This window comes from Anas platyrhynchos, chromosome 5 (assembly GCF_047663525.1).
Source record: "Anas platyrhynchos isolate ZD024472 breed Pekin duck chromosome 5, IASCAAS_PekinDuck_T2T, whole genome shotgun sequence".
In the NCBI taxonomy this organism is placed as follows: Eukaryota; Metazoa; Chordata; class Aves; order Anseriformes; family Anatidae; genus Anas; species Anas platyrhynchos.
In genome coordinates this window covers 57,901,415-57,919,684 of record NC_092591.1, presented here as the reverse complement: position 1 = coordinate 57,919,684, position 18,270 = coordinate 57,901,415, and the positions used below count along the sequence as shown (strand labels likewise).

General features: G+C 40.4%; 1 long non-coding RNA gene across 1 annotated transcript in view; it reads left to right on the top strand.

The window, feature by feature from the left end:
• The window catches only part of LOC119717059 (uncharacterized), an 82,923-nt gene that overhangs the window by 9,374 nt on the left and 55,279 nt on the right, over positions 1 to 18,270 (top strand). The window contains exon 3 of the long non-coding RNA XR_005266031.2: positions 4,833 to 4,937. This is a non-coding gene — a long non-coding RNA (uncharacterized lncRNA). The remainder of the gene's footprint in view (positions 1 to 4,832; positions 4,938 to 18,270) is intronic.

The window sequence follows — 18,270 nt, the reverse complement described above, 5'->3', positions numbered from 1 at the left end:
ATCAGAATAGCTGTGCTCACTTGGACCAGCTCAAGATGTGTCCCTGTATGGTCAAAATCAATGTCTGATTTATTTTTAAGTAAAGGATGGGGGCTTGTTGGTCAGATGCTAGATTCATTGTCAGGAAATGCAAGCTTTATTTCTGCTTGGGTCCTGAGTTCATGTGTAAGCTGGAGCAAGCACTTAATTCCCTTACACTTTGTCTATAAATTGAGAACAATTCTTTTTCCTCTCACATGGGTACTATTAAGTTTAATTCAGTGATGCATAAAATGGGATAAATACCTAGATTAAAGTTGGTATGCAGGGTGTCAGTCACAGTATGGAAATAAATACATTTTAAAGCTGTGGGACATTTCTTCAATGAGGTTAAGTTGAAACAGTTTCCTTAAACCCCCAGAGGGGTGTGGGCTCGTGCAAGCTGAAGGTCTGATCCATGCGTATTTCTTGAGAGGTTTTCTGTAGTACAGCCTATGTAAGAATATCGAGTTTTGCATATTGAAGACGCTGTGAAGGCTGGAAGCAGTCTGTAAGTGTTACTTATTAATGGTCTGTATTAATAGAAGGAAGAAAGTCCATGTTAAATTTTTCAAATCAGCAATGCCTTTAAAGCTGAAGTAAATTTGACTCTGCCAGCTGCACATAAGTGAAATAGGTCACCATCACTACTACTCTGGTGGGCTTTTTTTCTTCCTTTGCTTTGATGATGCTTTGCAAAGCTTGAGGAGAAATTTTATACACATCTCCCACATACTTTATTAAAAAAGAAGGCTATGTATGTATACTCTAAAGGAATAGAATAATAAAACCGAGGAAACACCAAAGTGTCTTCAGGCTACTTACCTGTGGTAAAAATGAGTTGAATTCATATATACTGTACTTGCACAAGATAATGTAAAACAGTAATATATTTACTCTGTGATGCAGGGTGGCCCACTTATTTCTGCCCCATATTAAATGGAGAGGGGGATGAACACAACCTCCAGGTGAATTTTTCAGTGTTCTCCAAGGAGTTTTGTCCTTGTCAAATATTCTGCAGCTCCTCTATGTGGCTGAGCTGTTCTCGCTAGAAGTGGTTGGATGAGAAAATTAGTTTTGGCCCATGCCATGTAGACCTTTAAAAGAAAAAGGCCCGAGGGGGAGATCTTATTTAATAACTCTCCACACCCCTGCATAGCAATCAGGTTCTTCAGTACAGCCAGAAATGGATTTGTGCAGCTGTGAAAGGTATTGGTTGATTTGCCAAGGACAGGCCAGCTCAGAGGTAGGTCAATGGTGGCACGTCCCTCTAGTCCCTCCTCACTTCTGATCAGGGACCATGCTCTGTCTGCACGCTGCAGGTGTCTGTGCCATCCTTTGTTGGTTTTGCCTGTCACACTTCTACCCATCTCAGCGCAACTGGGCTACTGATATCACAAATATCAGGATATTAAGAGCGAATGGTAAACACACTCACTTTTCTTATAAGCTGGTGGATTGCGATGGCATTAGGCACTCAGCAGTCTTTAGCTTTAGAATAGTGGTGTTAGAGTGCAGGTATCAAGAAGATCCTGTCTCCAGACATCTTGTCTGTAGGAAGGTATCTGCATCAAATGAGGAAAGAATATGAAAGGGAATCGAGCGGAAGCTGCAAGTTTGTCCCAGGCAGTGGTATAAAAGCATGTAAACTATGCTAATTGGTGCTCTGAGGGGATTGATTTCCCCCTCTCCCCTGTATACAGTAGCTGATGACAATGAGGGAATGGAACCAGGCTCACCCCAAGGGTTTATGTAAATACATTTACACAGCTTGACTCTGAAGTTCACTTCTCTCCCTCTGTTCTTTGTTTTCAGTCTATTTGCGACTGACATTTCACTAGGACTTCTTACTGCTTCTCTTCTATCAATGTGTGTTTTCATTTGGAATATTAATCTCCTCCCCTACGTTCACTAGAAAGATTTAAATTAGCATTTTGCTAAAGCTTTTGCTGTATGTTGGTTTCCTCCCTCTTGTAGGAGGAGAAGTTGGATGAAGAGAAAGCTACTATTCTGTCTTTGTACTTGCTCCTATTTTGTGTCATTTTGTTCTGCTAGACAAACTATCTTTGATTTAGTAGGGTTGGAGTATGAGTGCATAATAGATTATCTGTCACTGGACCAAATCAATCATGGTTAACAGTGTATTGACAGAGCATATAGCAAGTATCCTTGACCTGAGGTTGACAATACCTGTTATCACCATCTTGTGGTTCTTGCTGCTGCGTGGCATGAACTTTGAGACAGAATATTCTTTATCAGCTGTTTTTATTCTTCTGTACATATGAGTTTTCTTTATTTGAGGCTTTTTGAGTTAACAGAAGCCGTCTCCTTCAGTCGTGAAGCACCATAGAACCTGGCTAGTCATGCCTGAGTGTTCTTGAAAGTCAGAGACAAACTCCTGTGCTTTAAATAGAAGTCACCATTTAAATGTTAAGGTTACAATGAGATTTTCACTGTAGTTAGGGTGCCATTTAATTGCCCAGGTCAGGTGGTTTTGGTTTTGTTTATTTTGCAAATACAGTATCATATACCACAAATGAGTGTTGTAGGAGGGAGAGCATTGAATTGATCACATCTGTTATGGTGGTTCCTTTGCTTCTTTGTTCATTTTAAGCATTTAGGCTTCAGCATTTCATTCACACAGCTATAGATGCTCCTAATAGCATTTCTTTTAATGTTATAGCAAAATGTTCCTGCTGTTTGTTGTGTAGTCTCAGTGCTGTATTATTTTCTATGAGAAGGGAGGTGACTTTTCCCTCCTTAATGGGGATGTTTGGGGATTTACCTTGTGATTCTACACAAATGAGGATGTTTAGCTACTTGCAAAAGCAGTCAGGAGATGACAGGGGCAGCCAGAACCATTGGTCTCAGTTGCAATGAACAGGTGAGATGTGCTCGATGTTGCCTTGCTTGCAGTGTTACTGTTGCTTACGTCTGATTTCAGAAATTGGAATGATGATTATATTTGAGCAAATACACAAACAACTCAGCTGAATTTTCTGGTGCTGAAGTTCAACATGTGCTCAGATGCCATGCTGAAGTAGGAGCTTGCTTTGGGTCTGCGTGCATCTTTACAAAGATGAAGTGGTGATGCAGAGTAAGTAAAGTAATCACTAGCAAGTGAGAAATAAAAGACTTGGAGAAATATTATTGATGTACTTTGCTACTTCAAGAAATATGTATTTGGTAAGCTTCCAGGCAAGCAATGTCTGTGCTCAAGTTTGGCTTGCAATTTATGGACAAATGAAAATATATTTTGCCTACGGACAACATAACCAGATCTTCTTTATCTTGCTTATGAAAACATACATATATTCATGCAAGAATGACAGAAATTCTACCAGAATGCATTTTTCTTCACTGTTACTTTTTTTTTTTTTTAATGAAAATGTTTTCTCATATTGTAGTCCTGGCGTATGAACACCGTCTGGTAGCATAATCAATGGTGTGGTAATATCTTGTCTGCTTTTTATATCCCAAATAAGGATTGTATGTTTTTGAAGTGGAAGGTGAAATGTTTTCCTCTGTGGACCAGATTGTAAATATATGTTGTTGCAGAGGACAAGGTAGTGGTTTGTTTTCTGTTTGAGTCAGGATTGAGGAGATATGTGATGATCCTTATTCTTTGCTTTTCTGTCTGTGTCAATTTCTGGTGTGAGCCGTGCAACAAAGAGACACAAAGTAACATGGCACTGTTGGCCCAAGTACAGTTTCTGGTTTCTCTAATAACATTTGTTGTCACACCACCTCTTTCAGGAATCACTGTTTCTCCTTTCAGGACTTCAGAACACTCTGCCTACTTCGTTGCTCAGGATTTGAGTCTGAGCACATGCTCCTTTCCCGATAGCTTTCCTATAGGACATACAGCCACTTTCTGTTACAAATATTTGATAATACATCTACCGTTTCTGAAAGAAAATGTCTAGTGAGATCAAATTTGGTCTAACCTTGGCTCAACTGAAATGCTACTAAGCAGCAGCTTGCTCACTCCAGTCTGGAACCAGCAAAACCATTGTTAGAAAAAACAGAATCAGATAATGCGAAAGGCAAAACAGAAGTGGGATACCTGTCATCCACCCTAAACCACAACATCTAAGAAAAAAGAATGATATGGTACCCAGGACAGAAAGGTTTGTCTGTTAACCAGTTTCTCAACGCGCTCACATGAGGCTAATGAAGAGTTTTCATCCGAGTCAGATGTAGTTAAATTGAAGATCTTCGAGGTCAAAAAGAGGAAAATAAAAACTCATTGCATTAACTTGTAGACCACAAAGCACTCACAACGACAACGTTCGAAAGCAGCAATGTTCGATTGCCAAAGATGTGCACAAATGCTAATCCTTCTCAAACTTAACCCAGAGGGCACTAATGAAATGCTGCTCCTTTGCTCTCCTTACGGTTTGGGAGGGTGTTAGATGCCAGGGAGATTTTTTACTTGGTTGTTTCACTGGGCCTTTGAAGAGGGAAGTGACATGCTACTGGAACTGAATGAGTAACTGGTAACACATCCAGTTTTATTTTCTGGCTTCTGACCTAGAGAGAGCTACTTTATTTTATAGCTGAATTAGCAACTATAAAGTTTAAAAACCAAACAAAACAAAGCTCTGGATATAGAGTGGCTACATATCTGTAGCTATATGTATTTTCCTTCTTTTCTTGCCTTTAGATGTTTTTGTGTAAATGTTTGGTTGATACCGAGTATATTGTACTGCAAAGGAGATGTAAACTCCATGCTAAAAGGGACTTCTGTTAAGTTTTTCTCTTAAATCAGATTTATAAACAACTTTAAACAAAAGGTCTTTCTGCCTTTGCAGGGGAGAAGGAAAACCAAAACAAGTGTGGTGAGCAAAAAGAACCAAAGAACCACAAGTGAAGAGACAACAAGAGGAATGGAGCTGGGAGAAAATCACCATACTTTTGTAAGTAGATGGCCACGTTGCCTGCTAAAGTATTTCCTCCAAGTCCAGAAACACTCAGGTGACATTGCCATTGCCTCTTTTGCACACCCAACTGCTAGCACGTCCTGTTGTTTTAAGCATCTGTGGTGGCCTTGGCAATTTTGGTTTGTGGTTTTGCTGTTACCTTCCTGCTATGGCTAATTATTGCTATTATTATTATCGGCTGAAGTCTTCCAGGCGTGGTGGTGGAAGCCGACTGATTATGGGCAAGCGATCTGGGCTGCTGCTGTTCCCAGTGTAAGGTGTAGTGGTGAGGAGATGTGAGATGCTTTTGGATCTTTTCTTGTGGTGGTCAGATAGCAAGGCTTTCAACAACTTCAGTTCCAGCTGGGTCATTGGGATTCTGAACTATGTACTTCAGCACAGCTCATGGATTTTAAACCTGTCACATTGTACTGTTATTATAGATATGGTCCTGCACTTGCAAGCTGTTTTCTTGATCTTTTGCCAGCAAGGCTTTTGTAGCAGTCCTTGGAAGATATACTGTAGCAGTTCCCTTTTATAATATCTATCATTAACACCTCGTTGGCATCTGTAAGAGTTTCTTCTTTGCTGGCGATTGGAGCAGTTGATTAAGCAGCCTTTTGCTGTCCACGGGCAATTTCTCAGATTTCCACCTTGTTTCAGATCCACCTTTTCTAGCAAAGGTCCTGGAGAAAGGTTGTGGCAGGGCAACTACAGCCCTTACCTTCATGGTAATAATAAACTGTTTGAAAAATTTCAATCAGGTCAAAGCAGTGAGACAGCTTTAATGAGGATTTGTAGTGACCTTCTGTTTTATAGTAGGTGGATTCTGGCACATTGTCAATTTTAATTCTTAGTGATCTTTCAGTGGCTTTTGATACTAGAGATCATAGATTTCTCTTAAAATATCCGTAGAAGATCCTGAGCCCCGTGGGCCCTGCCTCAACGCTGCCTCATTAGTATTTGCCTCAGTGGTGCCAGTTTGTCACTGTAAATATCTCATCTTCTGATACTGCCCCTGTGAACCGCCAGGTTCCCCAGGGCTATGAATTGGGCGTGTTCCTGGGTTTCCTGTATGTATATGGGAACTACAGCTTGCATTTCCAAACCTTACACACGCACAATGGCATGCAGAAAGTGCTTGGACACATTTGTTTCATACAAGTATTTCTGTGTATATGACAGCAACGCTTGCCTGCCAAAATTTAGTCTGTGTAAAATGTTGCAGAAGTAAATGCAAACACAGGGAGATTATGACTGCCTCTTGTCTCCTTTTGATTGAATTGTATTATTTTAGTCTTGATCGAGTATTTTAAATCACAGTGGTAGTCTGGGCACAGGAGGAATTTTAGGCTGTTTGTGGTTAGTCATGTGCTTGAAGAAGTATTTCTGGATGCCAAGAGGCACCATAAACTGACTGCTCTTACTGTTCGAGGTAGTAATGGCAGTACGACTTCCTGATGGAGAAAGTCTGCTAAATCATCAACTCCTCCTGCCTGAGCAGAACTTCACCCATAGGACATCTGCTAGAAGCTTCTGCCTAATCCTTGTAAAAAAAATCCGAGATAGGGGAATCTTTATATACAAGAGAAAAATTTTTTAGAGTTAATCTAATGTCCTTATTCTTTTTTCCTTTACTTCTAGTTATTCTTATAGTGACTTGAGGTAGAGTTAATCTTGTATTGAAGATGTCAGTAGTTAGATAAATAGCTACCTCTGGGCTAGATGTCTAGACTGTGGGCTTCTGTCTGTAGAAAGACAGAATAAATCTGTACTATGATTCATTTAATCCATAAGTGGGCTTGTATAGTGCAGACATTTAAATCTGGACAAATGAATCTTAAGACTTTTATATGTTTGTGAATTGCTGTGTTGTTTTGGTTGTTAAACGCTTGGCCTCAGCCAAGGAACTGAACCATTGCAGTTTGGAGGGTGGGTATAAATAGAAGATTATGGTCTGAACAGATGTAGGCTTGGGAAGCAAAAGCACAAAAAGGCAAGATGCCAAAGGATCCACAAGTAGCTTGTGCGATGTTTGCACGTCACAGATTTCTTAGCAGTACTGCTTTTGGTAATCTTGCCCACCCAGGGTGTGCTGTGAGGCTACAAGGGGATTCTTGTAGATTCTTGTAATTCTCAAGGGGAGAATTAATTCCCTGAAGGCCTGCTTTGTTGTAACGCAGAGTCCAGAATGAGTGTCCAAAACATGGAAGGTGTTTGTGTTGTTGCTGACTGCCTCAGTTGTGTGTCTCCCCTGCCACTCAGGCGGTGGTTTCATAACTCACTGTCTGAGCTTGTAGTTCATTGTGGTATCCATTCAATTAAACTGTCTCTGTCCATTGTAGAAGAAGAGCTAGTTGATAATTTACCTTGTGATTTGGTGTATATATCCTCAAATTGTACCTGCCTATTTGAATCATGTTTCACTTTGAAATGATTTCTAAGGTCTCTTATTCACAACCTCTGTGGATTTCACTGTGGCAGCTAAATCTGACAGGAGTTATGAATTGGAGCCCTTCACCACCACAGTTCAGTCCAGGGTATTAAAGTGAACTGAAATCAATAGTGGTTTACATGATAATGGGCCTGGCTCGGAACTGGAAACTGAAGAACAGGCACATCACTCCTTTTGCCTCTCCTGCTAGAAGGCAGCAGCCTGCAGCAGGAGGTAGGACGGCCAGCACCAAGAAAGCTCTTTAACCTAGCTAACAGGGCTTGGAAGAGCTCATCAGGAAATGTTGTTCCTTGATAGTTAGCTTGCTTTCTGTGTTGTTCACTTGCTTCTTCCATCTGTACTTGGGATTATATTTGCCACATGTATTAACTTCGCATGTGTTTCTAATTTACCTAGTTTCTTCAAATTTTGTAATCTCATGCATTTTGCTGTTTATCCCAAATTGTTACCAGCTGTAAAGATCACAGTACATTTTTTTCACACCGTAGTCCTAATCACAAATGAAAATGCTAACTAAAACCAAAATAGCAACCCTCCTATTGCCACAGGAGACAATTTCTGTATTTGAATTAAAACCGTGGTTCACATCAATTGCTGTACAGTGCTAGAGCCATGATCTGTGTATTTCACTGCTCTGTCTCCACCGCTGGTCGTGAGCAGCAAGGACAAGGGTAACAGCTTGTTTAAATATGGGATTTCTAGATGTGTAATGATTTCAAGGTAATTTCACTCTTTGTTTCTGGCTTTTAATTCCTTATTGTCTAATTAAATGTAAAAACAATGTTAGTATTGAGAATTTCACTTAAAAAAAAATCCTCAATTAGGTGAATGTAACTTTATCAGATGGAAAGAGTACATTACTGATATAATTAAATTTGAAATAGTTTCTGTGAATCAATGGTATTCAGTAGATGCTATCCTGCTTCTTTCCTAAGCTCTTTTCAAGCCTGAAAGCCGATAAATGTTGTTCCTACATAATGACACTTTCATAACAGAAATGATCAGGAGTATGCCCGTCTTTCTAGTTCTGCAAAGCAATGCTGTGATGTTGTTGGTGGTTGTTTTGTGTGCTTTTTTTTTTTTTTTAAAGGGTGAAGGGGGGCAGGCTGTCTCTCCTAGCTTGCTATGACTTCTCAAAAATTGCTGTCAGTGCTGCGATAAGTGTGGCAGCAAATTCCCTTTTGAGCCATAGGACGTGGGTTTCTGAACCAACCAGGTATGCTTATGCTCTGTTTTCAAGCGTTACCTTAACTGCTTTTTTCTATAGTTGCTTTTGATGACTCCAAGACGCTGTGACCATCAGATAGCATTGTTGAGCAGTAACATTAAAGTCCCGTTCATTTCCATGAAGCAGAAAGACAGCAGCAAGCCTTGTCACCCTAACTAAGTATTCACAGCACAGCCCCCCTCCCCCAAGGGCTGTACTAGCTTCGTGTTAAATCGTGTATTGATTACAAGATTACAGCATTTTGTATACAAAATGTGTGTGGTCATGGGCCTTTAGATTTCAATTGCCTATTTATCTCTGTGGAAAATTGTATAGATTCAAGGGAGAGCTTCTTGGGGTGGTTTGGCACACCGTGGGGAGAAACCAGTTGGGAGTGAGAAGCAGATGCATGCAGAGAGCCCTCTTCTGAGTCCTCTGCTCTTCGGTAGACCCTGGACTTCAGTGTGTGAACAGCAGCAGAGAAGGAGTCACGGTGTTGCCTCTCTTATCACTGATGCACAATGCGTTTTTCTCCTGTGAAACGCCTCCCTCATTTTCTTTAAAGCATCCTGAGGTCTGTGGGGCTGCAGCAGTGTATCTACCTTAATTGAAAATAATAATTTAATTCCATATTATGTGAGTCCATTTAGTCTTTCAAGGCAAGTAATAACAATGAAATATCTCACTTTAATTCTCAGTTCTTAACTAGTTGCTTAATTTTCCCTCCTGTCCTCCAAATTGTTATAAAACTTTGAAAGGCTATCCTAATATTCAAGAAGTGGCAACTAGTATAAATGTGGGAAATACTGATGAGAAATGCAAACTTGTACAGCTGCGCGCAGAAGTGTGTTAGTGAGAAGTGAAGAATGGCAGATACTGAGAATTTCCTGGTGGTTGGATGCACTCAAAGTATTCTCTTGATACTTGTACGCTATCCATGTAAAGACTACTTGGTCATACAAAGGTCGAGTACATTTAATACAGGGGCATGAGAAGTGCAGAGTAGTCCTGTATTTGCTAGAAAAAAAATGTATTTTGAGACTGTTTTGTACCAGGAGGTGCTGATCTGTTATGATCCCAGTAGGAAAGGCACTCAGACTCTGTAAAGTGTCATCTGAAATGTTACTTATTGGAGCTAACAGCAAAAAGAAAGAGTGAATAGCATAGATGATCGTACATCCCTTTCCATACAGGGAGCCCTGAGCTGTACGGTGTCCAATGGGACTGACCCCCATGCTGCACACCACACGGACCTGTCTGTAGAAAGGGTTACCCCGTTTTGGCCATTGAAGCTGTTGCAGGCTTGTCCAACAAGGAGACAACTCTGTTCATCATTCTTCTTGTCAAACAGAAAGGGTGTTCACGTGTGAAATTCTTGCTGCACTTTGAGATAAAGGCAAGGCCATGCAGGTGGTGCAATCACTGGTGCCAGTGGGAGCTGCTCCTCTGCTACCCTGAGCCAGCAAAGTTTATCCTGTGGCTCAGGGATATGCGGGGCACATCTCAGCCTGAAGGTCTGGCTGTACAGACAGTGCGGCACAGGCCGGGCACTGCTCAGGTGAGCTGCCACACAGACCACCACCTTCTCAATGTACAATAGTCTGCTGCTCCAGGGAATATGACATATATATGAATATATGCACGTACATATTACTGGTCTTGGATGCAGCTTTAGAGTTTTATACATATTATGGCAAGAGTACCTTTTAAGGAAAAGCAAGGATGTCACCAGCTATCGATATGCTAGAAATGAAAACCTCATAAAGGTTTCATAAAATGAAAACCTTATTAAGTATTCAAAGAATGTCCCAATATGGTCAGTTGTGGTGTTACTGGGCTGCCACAGCTTGAAACAGAGAATATAGAATTAATTGAATCTGAACTAACTCTTTGGACAAAGCCACAAAGAGAATTGTGCACAGGTAAAATCCAGATGGTGACCTTACTCAGGAATTTCACCTGTTCACTTTACACTGTCTCTTCACTGCATAGCCTGAACTCCTTCACTATGCAAAATTTCCCCTAATGCATATGAATGGAGTTATAAAACAACAGTGACAAATGTTTCTCCTAGATTTTGTATTTCAAATGTAACTACTTAAAGCATTTTGAAATATTTGAAATTTATAATGGTGTGACTTTCCAGGCATCGTATGTTGACTTGTAAGCCAGCTTCTGAGCAGTATTAGTAGTAGAGTATTTTACTAATATCTTGATTGTATTTGATACACCAAAAAAGGTGTTTATAAAAAAAATGTAGACATTATTTTTTTTTTTTTTAATTTTTTTTTTTGTGCATAATCCTTGTCACCAGGTTACTTGTGCGAGGCAGAGGCAAAGGAGATAGTAGAAAATCTGAACCTGTCAGCTATACAAAGTTTACCAAGAGTTGTATTTCTCCGGTAACTTGCACTGATGCTTATTATGAGCTGCTGCAGGGAAGTCTTTTGCTTTGTCACTTAAAATAATCTGTAGGCTAAACATTTGAAAATACAGTAACTGGGACCATTGCACTGAGTATCCTGTAGCCTTAAGTGTGCATGTGTACGTTTTCCCTATGCAGCTGTTCAGTTTGCATTCTGAAATGTGTTTTGTAGCCACGCTTGTTCCTAACTCTTACCTTGCCAGTATTGCTGTTCTTCGTGCTCTGATGCCCAGTGTAACATCAAACAGAGCGCGCTACCTAGCATGTGAATGCCAATGTGTAATTAGTGTTTTCAGGATCAAGGCTTTTGTGATAAGAACTACAGTACTCTAAGCTGTGTCAAGTCTCAGAGCGACAGATAAAACAAATAGGCTGAACCATAAGGCTTCCTTCTGATTATACTGAATAACCTGGATTTCAAAACAAAGATTTGTGGTTTTAATATGACATATTAAAACAAATGGAGTCCTTTTTCTCCTTTGAGATGGTTACGGATATTTACTTTGCAAGGACTCCACAAAGTAATGACTGAGTTCTACAGCTGTTCCAGAATTTAGGAAACTCCAAGAAAGAAACTAATAATTAAAATCCCACATGAGAGTGGGTTTAGGGTTTTGATTTTTTTTCCCCACCTACTAGACAACTTGATTGTTTGAATGCCTGCTAATTAATGTAGGAATGGCATAGATCAGTGCTCTCCTCCCCTTTCCTGGTGTGTTTGGAGAGGTATGTTTCAAATTATTTACAATCTTGAATTGGTGAGTATTCTCAAATGTTTCACTGCATTTTTTCCTACTGTTGCCTTAGACGCAGTGTAATTCGTTGTCTCCAATTCAGTAGGTCCCTCAGGCTGATGTGTATCCTGAACGAAATCTTCTAATCTTACATGTAACTATTACTTAGAACATACTTAGCCCAATAGGGTTAATTATTGATATTTAACTTACTTTTTTAAATTCCCATCTTCTGTATTTCAAAAATGTGGGGTTTCATTTGTAATGGAACTTTATTTATTTTATTTTTATCAAATATGTTGCTTTGTCTTATTATATGGTATCTTAATGTCCTCTTAAACTGATTTATTTTTTTTTACCATTTTGTTTTAAACTTACTTTAAATGTACACCCAAGTCATGCACATTGCTGTTCAATCTGTTCTGTTTTCAAGGGAGGGATGAAGTTTGGGTTCCCATCTTGTTTGTTTTTAAAGATTACCTCTTCCTCCCTCCATTATCTGTTTGGTCCCTTTCACTCCTCAGGGCAGAAATGGGAAATAATATTGTTATTAAAACTGCAGAATACAATTCCTTCCTTTTCTCTCCCATGTTCACAGCAGTCTCCCTCCAATTGCAAAATGTTTTGTCCTGGTGACTGCATTGCAGACCAGGTTATTAGGAAGTAGAATATTGATAATTTAGGATGAGTTTTTCAAAGCTAGCCTAGAGGGTTGGGGTGTCCAATTAGAAATTAATGACCTAGAGGCAGCTTTGAAAATCCCACCTGAAGAGTCGAAGCTTTTAAATGAGTCTGAACTTAAGAGTGCAGCCATAATGAGTGCACAAATTGTGTGATATTTTCCTGTGATTGGAAGGAGTGTTAAATAGCAGCTCTCTATTTTCATGTCAAATAAGTAAGAAAATTACCCGAAATAGACTTCAGATTGGTAAACCAATCCCCCTTTCTGTGCAACAGGCTAACAGGCAGCTACTTAAAAATACTAAGGCACAATACAGCCCCGCTGTAATGACGAGTTTTGTCTAGGAAGTCATGCTGTATGTGTTTTCTGGAGATAGCTAATCAGAAACTTTGAAATAAGCCTAGAGCAAGAGCAAAAGCAGGAAATGTAGATTTTCTTTTCCAATGGAATAAGTGAAAAATATGTTCTTGGTTATTTTTAAGAATTTAAAGTAGTAGTACATCAACTAAGAGAATAAAATTAAAGCAAGGCTCTTGCGTGCCAAAGATTTTTTTTTTCTTTTTTTAATGATTCCAAGGGTATGGCAGGTGAATCCATTTAGCAAGTCTAATGAGTGGAAAGTGGAATGTTTTTCAAATAGCATGGATGAAACGATCTGTAGCCCATCAGCGTACAGCTGGAATGATGTCATACATGGTTATGCTTTAATTCTTCCTGCATTGCTAAAGGGGGAATGGGGTCTGTAATATCCGCAGACTGCCTTGCTGAATGCAAATCCTCAAGCTGGAAATGGAGAGCCTTCTCTTTCTCAACATGACTAATGTTAATTTCTTTAGCAGAAAAAAAAAATTAATATCTCTCTCTAATGGTAAATTACCATTTATTGTAAATGTGCCACATAAAGGAAGTAATAAGTCATTATTATTGACCTATTACTGTTCTTTCTATTTTACCTCTAATTAAATAAAAATGTGCACTTTGAGTTAATATGCTTTTTGTTTGAATATTCCCTTATTAGTCCAGAGCCTTCAGCAACTGGTACTGATACTCCAGCTCACTGTGATAATCCAAACTTTGTGTTGGATTTTGGTTAAGCTGGGGGTGAAGTTTTCATCTGAGCTGTTCTCCTTTAATCAGATTCCCCCAGCCCGTTACTCTCCTTGTGGCTTTGAGCCCCGGTGTGGCACTTTTAGGTGGTGTTTCTAGTCACTTGTTGGCTCTTCGAGCACAAAGGGGGGGCTTTCTCCATGGGTTTCCCTGATGATACCTAAAACGTGTTAGTGCTTAAGAGAGTGAATTCTAAGATAAAAAAAAATGAAGGCGAGTAATTATAAAAGAGAGGCAGGAACTTGCAGGATGAGGATGATGTTACAGTGTACCTGCTAGAGCAGCTGAGGGATTGAGGTAGTGGGTAGTACGTGTGCTGGGCAGTGTTAGGAATGAGTCTCCTCTCCAGACAATTAACGCATTTACTGAAAATTGCCACGAGGGTAGAAACTATCCCAGATAGACTCGGAAACAGAGATCATAATCTGGGAACCTAGGGGCAATTTACCCTGTCTTTATGGATGACCGGTTGTGTTCATTCTTTCCCATGCTTTTTCCTTCAGATCAGCAATCCTTTGTGCATAACAGCACAGGGCTGGTGGGAGGAATGGCAGGAGGAGCTGTCGTGGCTTTACGTACACCCTGGAGGCCAGGCACTCTCCTTGGAGCTGGGAAACACAGACCTGAGCCTTGTTAGGTGAGGAGAGTAAGTGCAGAAGACTACCCTGAGAAGGTCCAGTACTCTGTGTGCTGGCGCTTGTCTGCCTTGCTGAATAAATGCATTAGTTTGGCATTTAGGATGTTCTGTGAGCTCAGATTTTTCTCTGGATTCAGTGCGCTGGTTGTTTTGAATCCTTCTCTGAAATGCCAAGTTCCTCCATGCACTGCAGACATCGGACTCTGAAATCCGAATTCCCTCCTTGGGATTAGAAGCCTAGAAGTTAAATGTCACTGCTTGTTCTTTATGGAGCCCCACGTCTCTTACTGGGCATACCTGACCCCAAGAGCACAGCCAGAGAGCAAGGCGAATGTTACCTCGTGTCTCCTCTGTGAGTAATCCTTTTGCAGTAATTCTCAGCGGGGTTACTCCGGGCTCCCCGGTTCAACTGACTGGTGGCACCGATGCTGGGACTGCAGTGGGGATGAATCTTTGCTGTGCATCTCTTGACTCTAATTAAAATATGGTGATGTAAATGTAACAGTGGACCGAAATTATCATAGTATGATTAAAAAAAAAAAAAAAAGATGCTGTTATTCCTTGAGAGATGCTGAAGAGCATTGCTAATTGAGGACTGTAAATCCTCATAGACTGTCATGACTGCTGCTAATTATGTCAGTCCATGGCTGTTGCGGGAGGAGTAAGGAAACCTGCAAAACCAGCTGCCATGTGTTTCTCCAGAAAAATATCCATATGCAAGAACAACTTAAAAGTCTTTTGAAGTGCCGAATCTATTGAAATTTTACTTTCTGGCAGTCATAGTCCCCTTTGTCATCTCTTCCAAAGAACACCTTCCCGCAGCGTTTCTCTGGCTTTCCCAGTCTTCTCGTGCTTGCTCAGCTCCATCCTTTGCCTCTTAAGCACACATCTCCACTTGTTCTCTTCTCCCAGAGCCTCTTCTTTCCACCAGTCCCCTGGTACCGTTCACTGTGTGCTTTGTTTGTTTGTTTGTTTTACTTTCTTTTGCCTTTTTTTTTTTTTTTTTTTCCATGATGCCTTTGCTTACCTGAGCTTTGTGAGGAATGCTTTGAGGAACACAGATAACCGAGGCCAGATAGTAATGGAATAAATGCATTTAAGCTAATTGCCTTCTTCCGAGGAAGAAGACATTCTTTCTGGCAGAAGTGCCATTGCCTCATTGTAAGAACTCCTAAAAGAGAAGAAAAAAGGAAGGGGGGAAAAAAAACCACACATTTTTTTCCTAGAACTCCTAAATGATCGATCTATTCAGCTCAGAATTTTCCATCTCTGATGATTATTGTTAGTCTTCAGCAGTGCTCCTTAATAAGATGGAGAAAAAAATAGAAAATATAATTTCTCTTTTAATGCTCTTTGTATAAGAGTTCTGATGTAGAAAATCAATACTCGCTATTCAAGGGAAAGCTACTGAAACAAATAATATTGCTGGTCAGCGGGCTTTGCCAGGCTGCTTGCCCTGATTACATTCCTGCTGACATAGGAGTGTGCTGGTGTTTAGAAAACCCCTAAAAAACAATTTTAAGTGCTTATCTTATGAAACAATTGAAACAACTTAGTGTTTAAGAATCAGTTGAAACAAAACTTGAGAACAGATGAGAATATGTTATTACATATGTGTTATATATGAATGTATATATTACATATATATGTTATAATACGTTATTAGCCTTAAAAAGTGATATTAATAAGCAAATAGATTTTGTATGTCAACAGAATGAGTTACTGTCGCCCCCCACTCCCCCCCCTTTATTTTGGTGGTTCATGGTTAAAAATAAAATAAAAAAGCTTTTTGTCAAATTCTTAAGTAAGAAATATATGATACTTGGATTTATTTTCCAGATTTCTCTGTGCCCATACTTAATCACAGGCATTTTCCTTGTTATATCTGAAACACAGATTACTCAACAGTCTTTCTTTGTCTGTGCCAGCTCATATAATTCACATTTTTATTACCCTGATCAATTGAAACATTTTATTAAAGGTCAAAAGCAAAGAAAAATTGTAAAATTAGAAATGGAAATGGATTTGATTAACGATTGAAAGCATAAATATGGAAGCAAATGATCCAATTTATTACCTTTTTCTGTTTAATAATTATCTTTGTCTTTGATTCTAGTTCTGCATTTTACTCTAGCTGCTTTGACTCTACAACTATCTATTCTTTTTCTATCCAGCCATATATAAACGTGGGAGAAATCTGTGTTAGCCGAGGTGTGTTTAAAATGGCTGGTGACAGTGGCAGCTCAAGACTTGCGTTAGACTTGGTCAAATGCGTTAAGCGTTCTTTTTCTGATTTGCAAATTCAATTCAGTGCTGAAACGCTGGGGGAGGTAAATCTTTTTCCTGAGATTCAGATTGTAATGCTAATCATTTATTACTATTGAAAGCCTGTTTTACAGACTCTGTGTGCACGGTGCTTGGAATCACCGTGGCTGTGCCTATGGTGTGGGTACCGGGATTTGTGCTGCCAGTCAGCCCTGGGCTCAGCACCCATCGTCTCCCATGACTCCTGCTTTCCTCCAGAAGGAGACGGGGCTGTCTGAGCAAGAGGGGAGCTGACCTACAGTACAGGAGGCCAAGGGGTTTGGTGATGGGGTGACCGGGCGGGGGAGTTTCTGCATGTCTGAGCATACTTCAGCCACACGGTGAGTACACCATGTAGGTTATCCCGTCCTGGTGGGGATGAAGCTCCAGGGTTCAGAGGTTGCAGAGTGTTTAATGGGTATGGTGGTGGAAAATGGAGCCGTTGTAGCTGAGTATTGAGGCCAGGTTCAGCAAAAATACTAGCTGCTTTCTTAAATTTTAAGCATGTCAGTAGTCTCCATGAAAGTTCAAGTCAGTTAAATGTGAGCATATGTAACATGCTGAACTGTAGGCTATGTTCTTTTTCATATTAATGCTGCCATGGAGCCCTTGAGACCTTTTGATGGAAAATGGAGCCCTACAAGCAGCCAGAAACACAGGCACTGAGCAGGAGCAGTTGCACCCTGTACACGGTATGCTGGCTGAAATGCTATCAGGCCACATCAGAAACCTGGCAGAGGGCAGGTGTAGAGGACAGTTGGGCTTCGAGAGGGCAGCTGGGCTGACGGTACAGCTGGACGCTCCCCAGGAGCTGATCCCACGTGGCTTCATTCCCCATCACCACCCGGCTGAGGTTATTTGGAGGGACAAGAGCCCAGCCGTCCCCATGACACAGGCTGAGAACGAGCTCCCCTCACACATCTCCTACGGGCATCTCCTACTGTTACTGTGCTCCTCACACAAATAAGGGAGCAGTACCTGAAGTACCATGTAAAGAAAGTGCTGATGACATTTTGTGTGCTTTTAATTATGCAAAACAGATTGACAGGTACAGTGACATTAATGTTAACTGAAGACCAAAACAGGCTGAAGCCTGTTATCCAGGCGATGACAGTATTCATCAGAGAAACACGCTGAGGGTTTTATTGTTGTCTGCTTGTTTTCCTGGAGAAGCACTAGTGGATTATTTATTTATTAAAGGAATCACAGTACACCATTTTTAGCACTACTAAATCGTGTCCCTTATAACTTGCATAAATATATTTGTAATAATACTTTATCTCCTAATGTGAATGTTTTATCTCAGTGCCCACTGCTTGTACCGTACACTAAATTAACAGCTTTCTCATAAGCTTTCACTGATGATTACAGCAACGTTATCTAACACAGCCATGCTTTCAGCAGCAACCAACAGTCGTCTTTGGTTCCAGTAACAGCTTTGTTCGTTCTCCCAGGCCTCTGTGAACTGCTGTCTCGCCAGGTATTGTTGGTAGGGGCAAGGTGGGGAGTGCAGAGAATGTCCAGTGGGAAAGTGGAACTGGTGAGTGCTGGATGAATAGGAGGGGAAAGTGGAGGGGTCGGAGGGGAGCTCTGGAAGAGCTGCAAAACAGTGCACTGATTTATTATTATTATTTTATTTATTTTTGGATGCTAAATGTAAAATGCCTAGGACATCTACTTCAGAAAACTTACTGGCAACTGGCACTTGATATGTTGAAAGCTGAACTTGCACTGAGGTCACATTTGAATGTGCTCTATCTGCAGAACTGCATTCATACT